The following is a 17,924-nucleotide window of genomic DNA, read 5'->3' as shown; positions in this document are numbered from 1 at the left end:
GGAAAATTTACTAAATTAACAGCTAAAATAATTGTGGCTTAGCATACTTTTCAACTGCATTTCAAAATAAATTCTTTGTATATTCCAGAAAAAAACCATTGTACATCATAACTAAGTTTATATGATCAAATCATTCACTAAATCTGCGTTCACATGTGACACGATACCATTCATTTCAATGGAGAGCGGGCGATTTCCGGCTAACACATGCGACAGTGACAGCTGGCGACTGAATGGGGCGTGTCCAGCGGCGCGACAAAGTTGAGATCTGTTCAACTTTATGCAAATGAAGAGCGACTTTCGGGAGCGACAACCAATAGGAGTTAAGTCAGTGGAGCGCACGTGATCCGTCACTCTTCAGTGCCGAGACTGACCGAGACAAGATGAATGAGAAGTTTATTTTAGTAGTCAGAAACTGTCCAATAATTTATGATCTCTGTGTACATACAGTGGTACTCGCCGTGCTGACTCCGAGACTGAATGGTTTCGTGAACCCAGAAAGACAAGTATTTGCCAGTTTGCTGCAGTTAAATAGCGGTGATAGCAAAGAGCACTCGCTGTTTCTCGTTCATCTTTAATATTATGCATTTTATGCACTGATTCCATTTATATTTAGACTGTTCCTTCCAAAATGTTTGATTGTAGCGGCAAGAAAACAGATTTGTTCTACAACATGGAGTAACATCCGTGAATGTCACTCACAAACATTACTAGGCAACCAGTCGTGGGAACGCCCTCAGCGACCTCACTGGCCACTGGCGACCAACAGCGATTTATTTATAAATAAATATGAACAAATACACTGCTTTTATGTACATGTAACACTGCATAGCAGCTAGTCAGGTACCAAATTAAAAAAAATTCTGTTAGATGGTGCAACCCTAGTGGATTTACAGTAAGCTTAAAGAGTGTGTTTTACCTGTTAAGCGCTGCAGTCATTTGGGGGGCCCTGCATTTACACCTGAAACCAGTGTTGTAATGTAACGGAGTACAAATACTTCGTTACTGTACTTAAGTAGAAATTTCACGTATCTGTACTTTACTTCGCTATTTAAATTTATGTCAACTTTTACTTTTACTTCACTACATTTCCTAGATAAAATGTATACTTTTACTCCGCTACATTTCCACTAAGCATCTTCGTTACTCGTTACTACAAAATAAAATCAAAAGAATTCACCTTTGGCTAAGCCCCGCCCCCCTTAGTTACTGTTGCTACCTCCGACAACTTCATCTGGGCTCTGGTTTGGTATCAACATGGCTTATGATGTGACAGGTCTTCCTGCTGAAATTTTATCAAACTTTTATAAAGCAGCAAATAAAGTGTCCGATAGAAGTAGGCAAAAGTGTCTGCAGTGTGCGTTTGAAGGCTTTATTCAAGACAAACGGTGAAACGCAAGCAACAACAAGGCATCCAAATAGAGGCAAAAGCATAACGGTCACAGTCAAACAATGAACCACAGCATATCCTAATCGAGACGGAGGCTGGGACTCACAATATCAGGAGAAACACTGTCATGCAAAGCTGGGTAGGTCTCTATTCACTTCTATAATCGTTATTATTTACAAAGCAAACGGACTACGCGAGTATAAAGTTGTATTTATTAGCAGCGTGTGCTAGCGTATCAACAATTAGGATAGAGAACCGAAATCATAACCTAAACAGCATAAAACTGTCTAACTAGTATAACTTCACAGTAAGGTTAAAAGCTAAATGTATCTTAGAGCACAAAAGTGTGTTGTTGATCTTGAGGGGTTTCGCTGACTGAGAGGACGTCCACGCAGTTTAATCCAAAGACGACACTTGTCAGTATTTAACTTCGGTTTTGGGAAGGGGAAAAAAACGGACACCCCCTCCAACCTCTCTGGGAAACGCGTATCTGTGTTACAAATGCCCTAGGCACAACGTTTAACCATATTTTTTATAAAACGACGACGTAATCCTGCCGAGACCAAAAATATGAGCCTCCTGCGTTGAAGCAGAGAATGTCTAATAAGGGGAGAAGGTTCACTCTCGCTACACTTCCGGCTTCTGACTGGTTGCAGTTCCACTCTGATTCCACACGAGGGCGCTCACAGGACGAGTGCAGAATGAATGGAGGTCTATGGAGCTATACCCCTCAAAATCCACTTTTCTCAAGATATAATTTTTTGTCTAGTAATTTGAATGTTGTATTCGAAAGGAGATGCAAAGAAATTGCACATTGCTGGGTGTTAGATTTTTTAGAGTCACTTATTTGCTTTAAAAAGTCTTTCAAAATGTCAATGACGTCATACACATCGTACGACCAGAGATACTGCTTTACGGCAATCCTTCAGTCACTTTGGTGCTTTCGCGCTCTGCACTTTATTTTCTCTCGAGGCATCGCCAGCACAGCTGACACAGGTAAACACACGTGCTAGAAGAGTTTCTGCTAGAATACATTCTGTTCCCGCTTCGGATGCCATGATGCCATCAAGCGGTATCTCTGGTCGTAACCAGTCCTTCACTGACCAATCAGCGTTCATTAGCAGAATGCTAGCGTGTTATGGGCAACAACAACTCAACCTGTAAGAAATCGAAAGGACATAAGTACTCGTTCATTCAATTTTCGACCTATAACCCATGTTGAACTTGCCAAACCTACAATCAAATCTGAGATTTCTCAACGGCAATCGGGTGAAAGAGACAAATTTAGCCGTCTAGCCCCATAGACTCCCATTCATTCTGCACTCGGGGGTGATCGCCCCCAGTGGAACTCTGGTGGAACTACAACCAAAATTCGGTACAATAGGACTTAATAGGGAGTGAACAGGCTCTCCGTAGACGGGCTCTGGTTGAAGTCAATGGAGCGCCGTGAAAAAGTGTCGGAGTCTCTGTGGGAGCTCGTTCTTGGCTGCGCTGTGATTGGTCAATCTACATTCTAGGGCGTGGCTTAGCCAAAGGCGAATTGTGGGTTTGAGGTTTGGCGAATCACTGCTCCTAGATTGCATGACGCACGCTCTATTTCAGCGTAAAGCTTGTTTGTTGCCATGGAGGAGGATGCACAACTGAACCCGTGGAAGCGCGAGCCGCGCGCGAATCCCAAACGCGACGCTTCACGAGATAAGATGCAAGTGGCTAAACTAAACCGCTGATTTACGATAGAAGTTTTAAACGACCGACAGTTTGCAAAGCTCATCTTCGGTAAGGGGAGATTTACAGGTAAAGATAAAGAGACTGAGGGAAGAAGAACGAGAGATGGAGATGAGAAAGGAGAGCAGGTAGAGCAATAGCCTTTTGCATACTGTGCCCAGAATGAGAATAACTTTATTACAATGGATTCCTATTTAACACAGATATATGTTTTTTTGCCAATGACAGTGGAAAAATAATATGCCCCCGAACGCCCTAGCAAGATCACTTTTGGGACCTCTGTATTTATAAAACCCTGTGTACGGCTATTGCACTGAATATAAAATTATATTTTTGAAAAATACAATGAATTATAAGGCTGTACAGAACAGTGCACTATTGCAGACTGATTTTTTCTTAGTAGAGCAGCTAACTTAAAGTAGGCCTACATGCAGTGCGAGATAAACGATAACACAAGTACAGTAGGCTACAGGCTACAAAACACAAACAACAGCAGGTTGTACCAGTTAATAGTATGCCTAGTATAAGAAATCCACAATAAAGTTCACAATCAAAGTTAACCGCTTGCTTAAAAAAAAAAAAAAAAACGTTTTACTTTTACTTAAAATACTTAAGTACATTAAATATCAGAAAATTACTTTTCATACTTAAGTACAGTACACTCTAAAAAACGATTCGTTGGCTGAACAACCATTACTTATTTAAGTAGTTAGATTAAACGCAAAAAAAATAGTATTCATAACTGTTCAACCTCTACTTACCATATATAGTATGTGTAACACAAAAATATAAGTTACCAAGTGAACTTAAATGTATGCAAAAATAAAATGAAAAAAACATAAGTAATGTCAACTACTATAAAAATTGCATCAAAATTAAGTAAATCTAACATAACATTTTAAATAACTTTATGAGCCACGTGATATGCAAATTTCCCATGATGCCTTTCCAGCCAAAAATTCAGAACCAGACATTTGTCGTAGCCATTTTGTTGTGTGAAAACGGTAGGCTATAAGCGAAAGGTAAGCTTTCTTGCCCTATATGTAAAATATTAGATTTTTTTAAATGTTAATAAACACTTGTTTAATGTGTAGGTTAAAAATAGTCAAACTCAACGTGAGGAACACGCTGAAAAGAGGTAAGTGCTTCACTTTTTTAACAGCCTAATTTGCATTTTTCGTCCAGAAATTAACTTTTAATCTGAACTTAACTTTAACATTTTGAAACGTGTTATTTACGAATAGCCTACATAGGAAAACGTTTGCCTACTACTTTGCTAAATATTAAAAGAGGTGGCGCGCGCGCGAATTAATATTCTATAACCTGTGTTCGAAATATTAAAGTTAGTGTGCTTCCATCGAACGCATGGTCAAGTGTTTTAATAACTTAGTCATTGTTATATTTCGAAATATATGACAATGCAATGCCTGGCACGTAGGCTGTGCATTAATGGACAATTCGAACATTCTTTCCCCCACGGAGAAATTCGTACAGGCCTTACGAGCACTTGAGTAACGATCTTGCCTGTTGATTTTTCGGATAAATATATTTATTTCATAATCTCTATATCGCGGGAAAAGGGGAGCGGCCAGGCCTTGCTTGGGCGCGGGTTACTTTTTGGGTAAGTTATACAAATATTAAATTGGTTACAGCTCCATGTGTGCACAATCATTAAATAATGGCGAATCTTAATTCAAACGCGATATTAACATGCATGACAGCAACGACTCTTTACTATTAAACCTTCGAAATGATCAATGTAAACCATTTAAACAAAAGTTTATCATCAAATAAAGATTGTAGATCATATATATATAATTTTTAATTAAATATAAAATATACAAATGTTTATATTTATATAATAATTGACTTATTTGTACAAATTAGTCAGATTTAATATTTTCAAGAGGAGTCCCTTCTGCCCACCATTTATTTGATCCAATTATACAGCAAAAAACTAATATTATGATTTTTTGAAAACAATTGTTTTCTATTTGAATATATTTTAACTTAAGATGCAATTATTTAAAGGTTTAGGGTCTTAAAAAATAAATCAATACTTCTATGCATTAAATTGATCAAAAGTGGCATGGTTTTTCAACATTATTTTCTATACTATTTTAGATAAATGCTGTTATTTTGAACTCTCTATTCATCAACCTTGAAAAAAAATTGAAACTGATTTTTTTTCAACATTGATGATAATAAAAAAGGTCTCTTGAGCTTCAAAACATTATAATACTATAATTATTTCTGAAGGATTATGCATCATTTTTTAGGTTGTTTGTTGTACAATCCAAAAGTGAATGTTGAGAATTTAAAGTATTGTTGCAAAGAGTGAAACTTTTTTTTAAAAGTTTTTTAAAGCTTTTGTAAAGATAGAATTGAAAAAAGAGAGAAAGAAAAAAATATGTATTAAAATGATTGTAAGACAATACTCTCTAAGACAATACTTTTGTTGTAAATTTAAAGTGTGGTTTCATGCTTTGCAGTTTGTTGCAAAAAAATAAAGTGAAATGCTTTATTTTGTATGTTTTGCATGTTTATTTTATTTAAGATTATTGAAGCTGTGCAGTAAACAGACCAATAGCTCAAGATCTTAAGTTAAAAAGGTTAAGTTGGTTCAACTCATTTAATTGTCTTATTTTATTTATATATGAGCTTACATGTTAAGTTAACACAACTAAGATTTATATAGATCTCACGTGGCCTACAATGTGTTGGATTTACTTAAAATATATATGCACCATTTTTGCAGCATACTTTTTAAGTAATCCCAACTTGAACAATTTTACTTAAAATTTACAAGAAAACCTGTGTTATATGTACTTAAAATTTTGAGTTTACGTAATATTCTTTACTTAAAAATTTAAGTACATAAAACACAGGTTTTCTTGTTAATTTTTAGTAAAATTGTTCAAGTTGGGATTACTTAAAAAGTATGCTGCAAAAATGGTGCATATATATTTTAAGTAAATCCAACACATCATTTTTTAGAGTGTATAAATCAGATACTTTAAGACTTTTACTTAAGTAATATTCTAAAAGGTAACTTTTACTTCTACCAAAGTCTTTTTCTAGTACCATACTTGTACTTTTACTCAAGTATTGCTTTCTAGTACTTTATACAACACTGCCTGAAACACAGATGTGTAAGAAATAGGACTGTGAATGTGTGTGTGTGTGTGCAAGCCAAAGAGGACAGAACAATTAAAAAATAAAGCTACAACTAAGCATGTGCATGTTTATTCTGGAAATTTAGCTCAAAGTTCAACGGTCCAACAGGAAATGAGAAAAATGGATGGTGAGCTCAAAAGAGTTGTAATCAGGAGAACCAGAAAAGCAGTGGATGAGCGAGTGAGCGAGTGAGGAGAATGCAGGACGGGAGTAAATGAAAAGCATATTTTGCAGGCAGAGGAGGCTGAGAAGATGAGGTGGATGTATGGCTGGATTAGGGGGCTCTAAGAATGCAAGGGAAATTAAAAAGAGCCCAAAATAAAACACACACACATTGTTTCTGGCTGGAAATTGTCATCTAATCTAGTGGAGCAGGGGTCACGGCGGGGGTCATCTATACGAGATGTCTGTGATGTCGAGAGAACCTGGTGGGAAGGAGAACCTAAAGCTGTAGATTGCTAGACGACTGCTAATGTGATCGCTCATTTCTCAGTGATATCCTGGTCATTTCCTTAGAAAACTTTTATTTGATTACTAGTGAAAACACTAGTAATCAATCAAACATGTAATATGGACACTGTAACAGTGTTACATCTATACTTTACACAGTTTAACATCTATACTTTGAAAGAAGAAAAAGAAGTCTGTATGTATGTGGAGACACACGTACTATGAGAGCTGAAGTGGTGAACTCACACACATGGCCCTTGATGGAAAGCAGCTCTGTGCATCAAAGGGTGAAGATGACCTTGTGTTCGAGTGTGTGTGTGTGTGTGTGTGTGTCAGACTCAGGAGCACGAAGAAGAGAAGGCAGTGGACCACATTTTGCTCAAGATAAGAATGAAAGATAGTGAAAAGAGAGAAAAAAGACAGGAAGACAGGAAGCTAGGGAAAGTTAGAGAGCTGGAGAACAGGAAAAATACACACCAAGCATGTGTTCATCAGAATGAGGCACAGCAGGCCTCTAACACAGATATGAGACGCCATTAAATGACCACAGAAATCAAGGATATATCAATTATTATAAATAAAAGGGACATGTTTCTACACTCATACCCATCTTTTTTTGAAATTCACACACTTTCCAAATGTGAGAAACAAGGAAGAGGGAAAAAAACCTTAGCAACAAAGTCAAATGATCCCTCTGATGTAATTAAGTACATACAGTATAACAAAAATCATGTTTTTTTTGTCGTTTCTTTATTTCAAAACAAATGTATAATCAATCTAAAACTTTTTTGTGTCTTAAGAGCATTACAATTCTGCCCATTATAGGAATGCATCATTTATCTGTACCAAATTGGTTATCAGCCAACATTACACTTTTTTTATCGTATTGGCTGATATTAATATTATATATTTAATTGTGCTGCTCATGTCCCCCTTTTTACATTTAGATGACCTTTTCTGTCATCTAATGACCATTTAAAATTTAAATCTCAAAATGAATATCCATTTTAATACTGTACATAATGTGATGCTTAAATTCACTTGCGGTATTTAAAATGATTGATTTAATTTTACATTTTTTAATTGATCTCTTTTTAATTTATTTAGACAACATAGTACATGACTTTAATGTCAGCCCTAAAACAGTATTGCCCAGAACTTTAATATTAGCGCATCCCTAGTCCATTACAACAGAAGAAGGGTTGGAAGTAAAAGCAGATCCTGAATGAAACATTATATTTAAAGACATCAGAGGTTTAAAAAAGGCAGTCTGTAGGAGTCAACCCCAGAGCGCCAGTTCCCATCAATAGATCTCTACTGACCCAGTCGAATATATGTAATGACTCAATATGAACAACAATATCATTAACAGTGAACAAGAGATGGCAGTTAACAACTAAACACTTATCAATCATTAACATCAATAACTAAAAATTGAACACTGATACACAATTACAGACAGTCCTCAGGAACTCAAACTAAGTTGAAGAATATAAGGAGAAGGATCAAGAGAAAAGATGAAAGAACTGATGGAGTTGAAGGAGAACCTGAGGGAAAGAAGAAAACGAGAGGGGTATCGGCCCCTGCAGAGAAACAAGGAAGAGAGGGAGAGAAAGAAGGAGATAGCAAAAAGACTTAAGAAAGGAAAGATGGTGTTAGTGTGGTGGAGTGAAGAGCAGAATATAGGGGCTGTTCCCCCTGGCTCAGGCCTTGATTAACACCAGACCTCCAAACAGGAAATGACCCGGCCAACGTCGAGCAACGGGAGGCTTTCCATCTGGAGCCCAGTGCTGCATAAGACTCGAACACACACATCTGAACGACCAGAGCAAAAGAGCGATAACACCAACACTGATTTCCCCAAAACCAAAGATGATAAAGAAAGGGCCCCATTTTCACTGCAAATTCACCTCATTATTGCAGTATATGAACGCCCGTCAGTCATGGATAATGAATTCAACTTGACAAGCTGAGAGACAAAACCCCCCTGATATAAACCGTATTATGTGAAGAGGCATGTTTGTTCCTGCTATTATTCAGTGATTTTGTTAGGAAATTAGATATCAATGAACTCAAAAAGATGCCAGTTTGGAGATTGAAAGCACAATCATTCCGGTCATGACAACTCTCGGAGTGTTTGGCCTGGTAACGGATATGGCAATTATGATAAGTTTGGATTTGGCGGAAAATATCTGCTAGGCTGCTGAGCAAGTACGGGACTTGCTACTGCCAATGCATACAACGATACACTGCTGTGAGCATGTAAGACATGCTGCTGAAGTACAACAGAACATACATGCATACATGCATTAACCATAGCATATATATACAGGTGGAGCTGGGGAAGGTGGAGGGTTTCTGAAAGTGTGATGCAGCTGCTACAGCAAATGCAGATTAAGTTTTTGAAGATAGCGAGCGCCATCTAGAGTTTCATGACAGAACTTTGTATTAGTGTGCAGAGAGATGACGGAGGATAGGAGGGAAAAAAAGTTGCATCTCTGCAGTGACCCAGACAGAGACAGATACGCACAAGCGTGTGTTAAGGGCAAGCAGGACAGACCCCAAGAGAGGAACAACAGAGAGAGAGAGGGATTGTGAGTGAGTAATCTTAACCATTCCCAAAGGAGTGATATGACCAGAAAGAATGTGGACGTGTGTTTGGCTGTGTGTAAGACGGCTGGGACTGTCCCCTCGCTCGTGTGTGTGTTTGTCTGTGAGTATGAGTGCCCCCTGTGGCTATGATTACTGTTTTAAGTCTCTTTATGAGCTGAAGGTTTTCCTGTCACAAACAAGTGCTAACTACATTTATTAGACTTTTACTTCCTTCATGAACATACAGTATTCTCACACACACACACACACACACACACACACACACACACACACACACACACACACACACACACACACACACACACACACACACACACACACACACACACACACACACACACACACACACACACACACACACACACACACACACAGACACACGACATATCCTGCAGGCAGATTGTGATTGGATGATACGAGTGATGAAATCCTCCAATCAGTAAGCTTGTCTGGATGTGCTTCCTGTCCTGCAGCTGAGGAGTGTTTCATTTCCTTTAATTAAAGAAGAGATTTTTAATTTCCTTCTAATTAAAGCATGACTATTAATTTCCTCTGTAGAAACCAGTAGGTACAAACCACAACAGTCTATATATTTATATGAAGGTAGAGGTTTGTGTGTGTAGGTAGAGGCATGGAAAGTAAATAAATAAATACAATGGTAACTGGAAATCCCTTAAAAGAGAGAGAGAGAGAGAGAGAGAGAGAGAGAGAGAGAGAGAGAGAGAGAGAGAGAGAGAGAGAGAGAGAGAGAGAGAGAGAGAGAGAGAGAGAGAGAAAAAAGGTCATAGGGTGAGAGATCTCTTTGTCAAATCGAAGTGTTGCCATGCCAACACAAGCATCAGAGTTAGCCTCCTCTTGTAGATCAACATCATTCTGCTCTTCGCAACCCGGGCCACTATAATACAGATATGATTCTGCAGACTATGGCAAAAACAGACAGTAATGCTTGGAAAAAATATTTTAAAAAATATCATCACAAATTTACTCACCATTAAAGGGTTAGTTCAGCCAAAAATACATTTCTGTCATTAATTACTCACCCTCATGTCTCACAGACTGCAACGTAATGACCACATTCAAGGCCCAGAAAGGTAGTAAAGACATTGTTAAAATAGCCCATGTGACTACAGTAGTTCAACCTTAATGTTAGGAAGCAACAAGAATACTTTTCACCAAAAATAATTACTTTTTTCAACAATATCTTGTCTTCTGTGTCAGTCTCTGACACTAATGGCGGTAATGGCGTTGCAGTCTAATATCCTAATTTGTATTCCGAAGATGAACGAAGGTATTACGGGTTTGAAACGACATTAGGGTGAGAAATTAATGACAGAATTAAACATTTTGGGTTAACTAACCCTTTAAATGTTGTAAAAATAAATTGCGCAATTTAGTAGTTGCCATGCATGCTGGGTAATTCTGATACACAATCCTCTCTCAAATGTTGGATTTCAAAGTATAACAAGTTATTACAATAAATATGCTAAATGTAGAAAGAAAAAAAAAGAGAATAGCGAATTTTTGCAACACACACACCAGTCATTTTGACCAAAAAGTGCCGAATTGGAGCATATATTATATCTGATAGCTCACCAAAACAAACACACACATCCACTCACACGTATGAGGCCACACACAGATTTAGAAAAACACACAGGGCATCCACAGACAAACACAGGCAGGTACTCAGAGGAAGACACCCCCATATCTCCAGAGAGACCTCCCAGCATGCTTCTCTGCTGCCTATGACTCTCACACAGATGGGTGAAAGATATAGAAAAAAACACACATTAATCTCAACAAATATTTATTTTTCTATCATGTACTATGTGAACGTGTTTTTGAAGATGCAATTGTACTAGCGTGTGTATTTGGTGGTTTTAACGTGTGTTTGTGGATGTTGAAATGCCCTTGGCCAAGAGGATGAAGTGGGATTTATTTTTGTTGCTGTATGTGCAGTTAAATCACTGTGTTTGGCAGTACATATGATGGCGGGAAAGAGAGATTTTGTGCATGTGTTTATGTGCTGGGACACATCCAGGCCAATGAATGACACTTCGACATGTACATGCGGGCAATATGGTTACATATATATGTGTTTTCTCCTGCAGGCTTTGACTGCTTTAAAATGTGTCTGTGTGTAATTATGAATTATTCATGTGTGTATTTATAAGTGTATTAATAATTCTGCTGACAGATACAGTACTTTGTTTCTCTATCTCCTCGTAACAAATACTGAAGCTGGTGCCAAGTTTCTAGAAGAGCATTAAAAAATATCAGCATCAATGATATTCCTTGAAATACCCACTGTAACACAAGCGCAAAACTTGATATCATAGAAACTGAGATAGAAATAGATAGAAGGTAATACATATTTTCATGTTATGATCATCAACAGATAAAATGGCTGATATTAAAATTCTGTATTATTTTGTCAAAAAAAAAAAAAGTGTTCAAAATGTTACTTATTTTCTTTTAAATTATATTCTTTTTTGCAAAAAATTCAACAGTGTTATAAAATTATTAACGTTTTAAAGATTAAATTTAAGCGTTTTTCAGCCCCTCTCCTTCAACCACCATAAGAGACCCCTTTAATAATCCAAATAATTCTCAATGGATGAATAGACTAATATTAAATCAAATATCCTCACGTGAAAATAACTACATGGGTTACAAATGCCTCTTTATGCTGACTTTAAACCTTGACGTGGCCAGCAGAAATTAATAACGTTCAATATCATAAATCAAAATGCATAACAAAGAACAGATGGCTTTTCTATATCTATCACTCTTCACCGTTCAAAGCCCCGAAACCATTTAAATATCAGGTCTGTGATTCATGTGCTATCCATCAGCTCCTAATTCAGACAATACCGCTCTATAAACAGTCTTCAAAGTTTTATTTATTGATGGGGCTCGTCCAATTCTATAAACAGACACAGTAGCACATCACACTGTTTTCAGAAAGTCAACACCTCCGCCAATAACATTCTCTGTTTCACAAAAGCCCTTTGAGGTCATCCAATTACATTTGCTTTTTCAGTCCAGCAGGAAGCCTTTCTATCCAATAAAATGTCTTGTTTCACAGTGATAGCTCAGGTACCACATGTAGACTTGGCTGTGGATAACTAAAGAACTCATTTACTATGATGTAAGACTGAGAAGGAAACATTTCCCTAGATAGACTAAAACTAAAACCAGAGACAAACACAGGTTACTAACAACAATTAAAGCCAGATTTAGTGTCAGACACATTCTCATTCAGATTCTACAGAAGTGAGAACACTCCTCCGTCTCGTTTTCTATCCATCCTCTAGTGAATTCTTTCCTCTCTGTTTGGAGAAATGTGACTGCCTCACCTCTGACTCTCCCGCTGCTCTGTAAAGCCACATGCCTTCAGCGATGACAGCGCTGAACTCCAATAACATCATAATGACACGCTGCAGCAAACACCAGCCTCTTGCCCCCTGCACTGATGTAGATCAGACTCACAGGACAAAGTAGAGACCACCATCTCAACAAGTATATGTTATTATACAGATGGATAGGTAGACAATCATTTTAGTGAATCAGGCTCTTTGGTTCTAAAAAAACATGAAATGAGTCCCTGCACAGACATTGTTTTGTAGCAATAACAAAAACATTAAAATATTTATTTAGCAAAAATAATACATTCTCAAGACAAAATAAATGTTAATATAATAATAGGTGTATTAAATTGTACATATCATATATTAATACACTCTAAAAAATGCTGGGTTGTTTCAACCCAATTTTGGGTCAAATATGGACAAACCCAAACGTTGGGTTAAAAATGTAATTTAAAAATTCAACCCAATGGCTGGGTTTGTCCATATTTGACCCAAAATTGGGTTGAAACAACCCAGCATTTTTTAGTGTATTAGTATACCATTTCATAATTTTTTGTTAGGTTGCAGTTTTTCCACATCGATAGAAAGAATGATAGATAAAAAGAACAGCAGATAGAAAGATAAAAATAAATAACAAAAGATAGAACGATAGAAAGAGCAATAGATTGATAACACATAGAAAGAACGAACGATAGAATGATAGACAGAACGATAGAAATAGCGAACGGTAATGATAGAAAGAAAGAACAATAGATAGAAGGATAGAATCAAAGAATGATAGATAGACAAATAGAATGATAAGATAGAAATAACAATAGATAGTACAATAGAAAGAAAGAACAATAGAAATAATTAATAATAGATAGATAGAAAGAACGATTCTATAGAAAGAACAATAGATAGATAGAATGATAGACAGAACGATAGAAATAGCTAATAAGGAATGATCGATAGAAAGAACAATAGACAAAGAATGATAGACAGAAAGAACAGTGGATAGAAGGATAGAATGAAAGAGCGATAGATTAAAAGAGCAATAGACAGAGCGATATAAAGAGCGATAGATAGAACGATAGAAAAAACAATATATAGATAGAAAGAACGATAGAAAGAACGATATAACGATAGATAGAACAAGAGAAATAATGATAGACAGAAACGATAGATGGAAATAACAATAGAGACGGATGGACAGATAGACAGACAGTCAACCCCACAATCTGCTGTTGGTAAACAGGACGACACACATAATGAAAGACAGCAGTCAGAGATCCAGCAGCACTTCCTCTGTAATTCTGCAGAGTCCGGTGATGCTCTGTAATTCACCTCCCATGAGTGTGTTTTTAACTTCTCTCGCCCTCTGCATGCGTGTGTTTGCTCTGACAGGCTTTTCTGCTGTGTATTTGTGTTGGGGTGTACGTCCTGTTATTGAAGCTCTCTATGCAATCTCTGTGAGTTTGAGAGCAAGTGGGTGAGTTTCATTATGACAGTGTGTTTCTTTCTCGGCTGATTTTCTGCTGATTTAAAATAAGTATTCAGGCAGAGCGGTTCCCATGCTGACCAGAGGCTGAGTGCATGTTAGTGTGTGCGTAAGCGCTGGTTCCCATGGCGACCATGTTTCAAGTCGAGCCTGATTTCCATTCAGACCAACTTAATTGAGCCGAATGTCACAATCAATAGATATTTCACTGAGCACACACACACCGCACTGGTACAAGAACACCAGCTGCACGTTTTTTCATTGTTAAATCATTTGATTGTTACACTGATGACGAAAACATATGGCAAAAGTTTCATTACACGTGCGTCCAGACACACGTAAACGTTCATACGCTCAGAAACTCATTTAAAACCTACAAATAGCTGTCAATGAGCGGTCATACATTTTCCTGGACACACCTGGTGTGCATTGGCACTATAATTGGCAGGCCAGTGTTTATATGAAAGAGTCATACGCTTTAAAAGACAGAGAGAGGGAGAAAGAGGCCCCTCAGCCGAGCAGAGCAGGAAGTTAGCAAGAGCCAAAGCATTCTTCATCAATGCTAGAGAGAGAGAGAGAAAAGACAAGAACGAAAAAAGTAAATATTCATTTTTAATTGTACTTAACATTTTAATGCATAATATAAAATACTATATTATTAAAATTATAGAACAATGAAACCGATAGAAGGATAGAAAGAACGATAGACAAAGAACGATAGATAGAATGATAGAAAGAAAGATAGGCAGAATGATAGAAAGAACGATAGGCAGAATGATAGAAAGAACGATAGGCAGAATGATAGAAAGAACGATAGATAGGATAAAAAGAACGATTGATAGAAAGAACAAAAGATAGAGCAATAAAAAGAACGATTAATAGAGAATGACAGACAGAGAAGTAGAGAGAATGATAAAAAGACCGATAGAGAATGATAAAAGAACGATTGATAGAAAGAACTTTAGATATAAGGATAGAAAGAAAAAACGAGATATAATGATAGAAAGAACGATCAATAGAAAGAATGACAGATAGATAGAATGATAGAAAGAACGATTGATATAAATAACTTTAGATAGAACGATTGATAGAAGAATTGATAGAACATTTTTTAGAAAGAACGATAGAAAGAACAAACGATATATATAATGATATAAAGAACGATTGATAAAAAAGAACAAAAGATAGATGATAGATAGAACGATAAATAGAAAGATACAAAGAACGATAGAATGATAGAAAGAGCAATTGATAGAAAGAACAAACAAAATATATAATGACGATTGATATAAAGAATGATAGACGAACGATAGGAAAAAAGATTGATAGAAAGAGCATTAGACAATGATCGAAAGAACAAATGATAGATAGAATGATATAAAGAACGATTGATAGAAAGAAAGATAGAAAGAACAATAGAAAGAACAATTGATATAAATGAGGATAAATAGAACTATAGAAAGAATGTAAGAAAGAACGATAGATAGATTGAAAGAGCAATAGAAAAAATGGACGAAGAAAGTTCTTTTCTTTCTTCGAAGAAAGAACGAACGATTTCTATAGAGCGATAGAATAATTTTATTATTAAAATGACAAATTGTCTAAATGAATATAGCATCAACTTTTATTTTATATTCATAATGTAATTGATATTTGGAGATGTGCTAAAGATTACTTTCGTGTTTATATATATAAACGCAGTGTAACGGATAGTGTCTATAATGGACAGCAACTTTCAGCTCAAAAACTGTGCTCACGTATACTCAAGTTACAGCATATTTTCCAACAATCGCAATGCTGCAACATGCCAGCTTGTTCCTTTCAGAACCCCACAGGTACGGAAACATTCGTGAAACTTCAAAACCACACACCGACACACACACACACTTGAAACGACACGGTAAAGATGGAGGACCACAAGCCAGTCTGACCGCTGTGTAAAAGCATCTATTACATGCGCTGATGGCGACTCTCTCAGGGTGTGTCCACCAGCCTAATAGGCACTTTGAATTTCACTTTAGAACATCAAATCATTGCAGAAGTAAAACAAGCTCACACACGCACACACACACACACACACACACACACACACACACACACACACACACGCACACGCACACACACACACACACACACACACACACACACACACACACACACACACACACACACACACACACACACACACACACACACACACACACACACACACACACACACACACACACACACACACACACACACACACACACACACACACACCTCTCAAGGTTGGAAAAGTTGAACTTGTAGTCATGTTTCAAAAGAAGCATGGCACGCGGTCTTTCAAGAAACCTCCATGTAACCTTGAATACACAACATTATGTAGGCGGCAAGCAAAAATGACTAAGAAACTGAAGCCTGGAGACTGAATTGGTTTGAAGTGCGGGCCGGCGAGTGTACAGAGTTCATTCCTGCAGTCACAAATCAGGCTGAATCAGGTTTACAGGCTCTCATATGGGCCACAGATTCAGATGGCTTCCATCAGCTGTCACCAAACCGAGAGAGGGAGCATGAAAAAGGGAGAACGGCGGAGGAAAAAGTAAATCAAAGATTTGAATCTTTTACTTTCAAAGTGGATTCCACCATAAAAAAAAGAGCAGTGTGTTAGGATGTGTGTGTGTGTGACTGATGGAATGTGAGGGTTGTGAGTGAGTATTCCTGGGGACAAAAGACAGAAAATTTCTCTCCATTCATCTTAACTTGCTCACTATTACCCTCTCCATCCATTTTTGTATCATCGTGACTCCTCTGTGACCCAGCTCTCTCTTGATCCTTTTCCTTTAAGTAATACATCTTGCAACATAAAGTACAGTAATTGAGGGACAATCCTGTTGGAGCAACCTGAGATACCGTATATATAGTTTCAAAACCTAGTAAGGGAGCAAGAAGAATGCGGAAGATTCTCTATTAAATCTGCGGGCGATTTAACAACAATGCACACATTAAAGAACACAGACATAGCCGGATCATTTACATAATTACTATTTCTGTCCCTCTTTGGTGTGATAGTAAAATGATAAGACGTGTCGGTAAGATTTTTTTTTTTTTTTTTTAAGATTAAGATTTTTTTTTAAAGTTTCTTATGTTCACCAAGAATGCATTTATTTGATCGAAAATACAGTAAAAACAGTACTGTTGTGAAGTATGTTTTACAATTTCAGATAACATTTCTATTTGAATACATATTAAAAATGTAATGTATTCCTGTGATGGTAAAGCTGAATTGTCAGCATCATTACTCCAGTCTTCACACTCAGGGTCACATGATCCTTCAGAAATCATTCCAGTATGCAGATTTGGTAGTCAAAAAATGTTTCTTATCAACATTCAAATTTAAACAGCTTTCGAAAGAAAGTAAGTTCAAAAGGACAGCATTTATTTAAAAAAAAAATCTTTGTAGCAATGTACATTTACATTTATTAATTTACATGTATCCAAAGCGACTTACAAATGAGAACAAAAGAAGCAGTTAAACTAACAGTAGGACAACAATAAGTGCTCTGATCCCTCTCAGTTCAATCTAACGCAGTACATGTTTTTTTTTTTGATAGATTAGACGAGAAAGAGTTAGTATTACTGGATCAAGTGCTGCCGAAAAAATGTAAAAGAATTTACTGTCACATTTGCACTGGTCAATTTAATGCATCCTTGATGAACACAAGTATTCATTTCTTTC

The 17,924-nt window shown here is 36.9% G+C and overlaps 1 protein-coding gene across 1 annotated transcript in view; it reads right to left on the bottom strand.

The window, feature by feature from the left end:
* scfd2 (sec1 family domain containing 2) overlaps positions 1-17,924 on the bottom strand; it is a 114,256-nt gene that overhangs the window by 40,880 nt on the left and 55,452 nt on the right. The gene's annotated exons all lie outside the window — the stretch shown is intronic.

The sequence above is a fragment of the Phoxinus phoxinus genome (assembly GCF_949152265.1).
Source record: "Phoxinus phoxinus genome assembly, chromosome: 16".
In the NCBI taxonomy this organism is placed as follows: Eukaryota; Metazoa; Chordata; class Actinopteri; order Cypriniformes; family Leuciscidae; genus Phoxinus; species Phoxinus phoxinus.
This window is presented reverse-complemented; position numbering and strand designations above follow the sequence as displayed.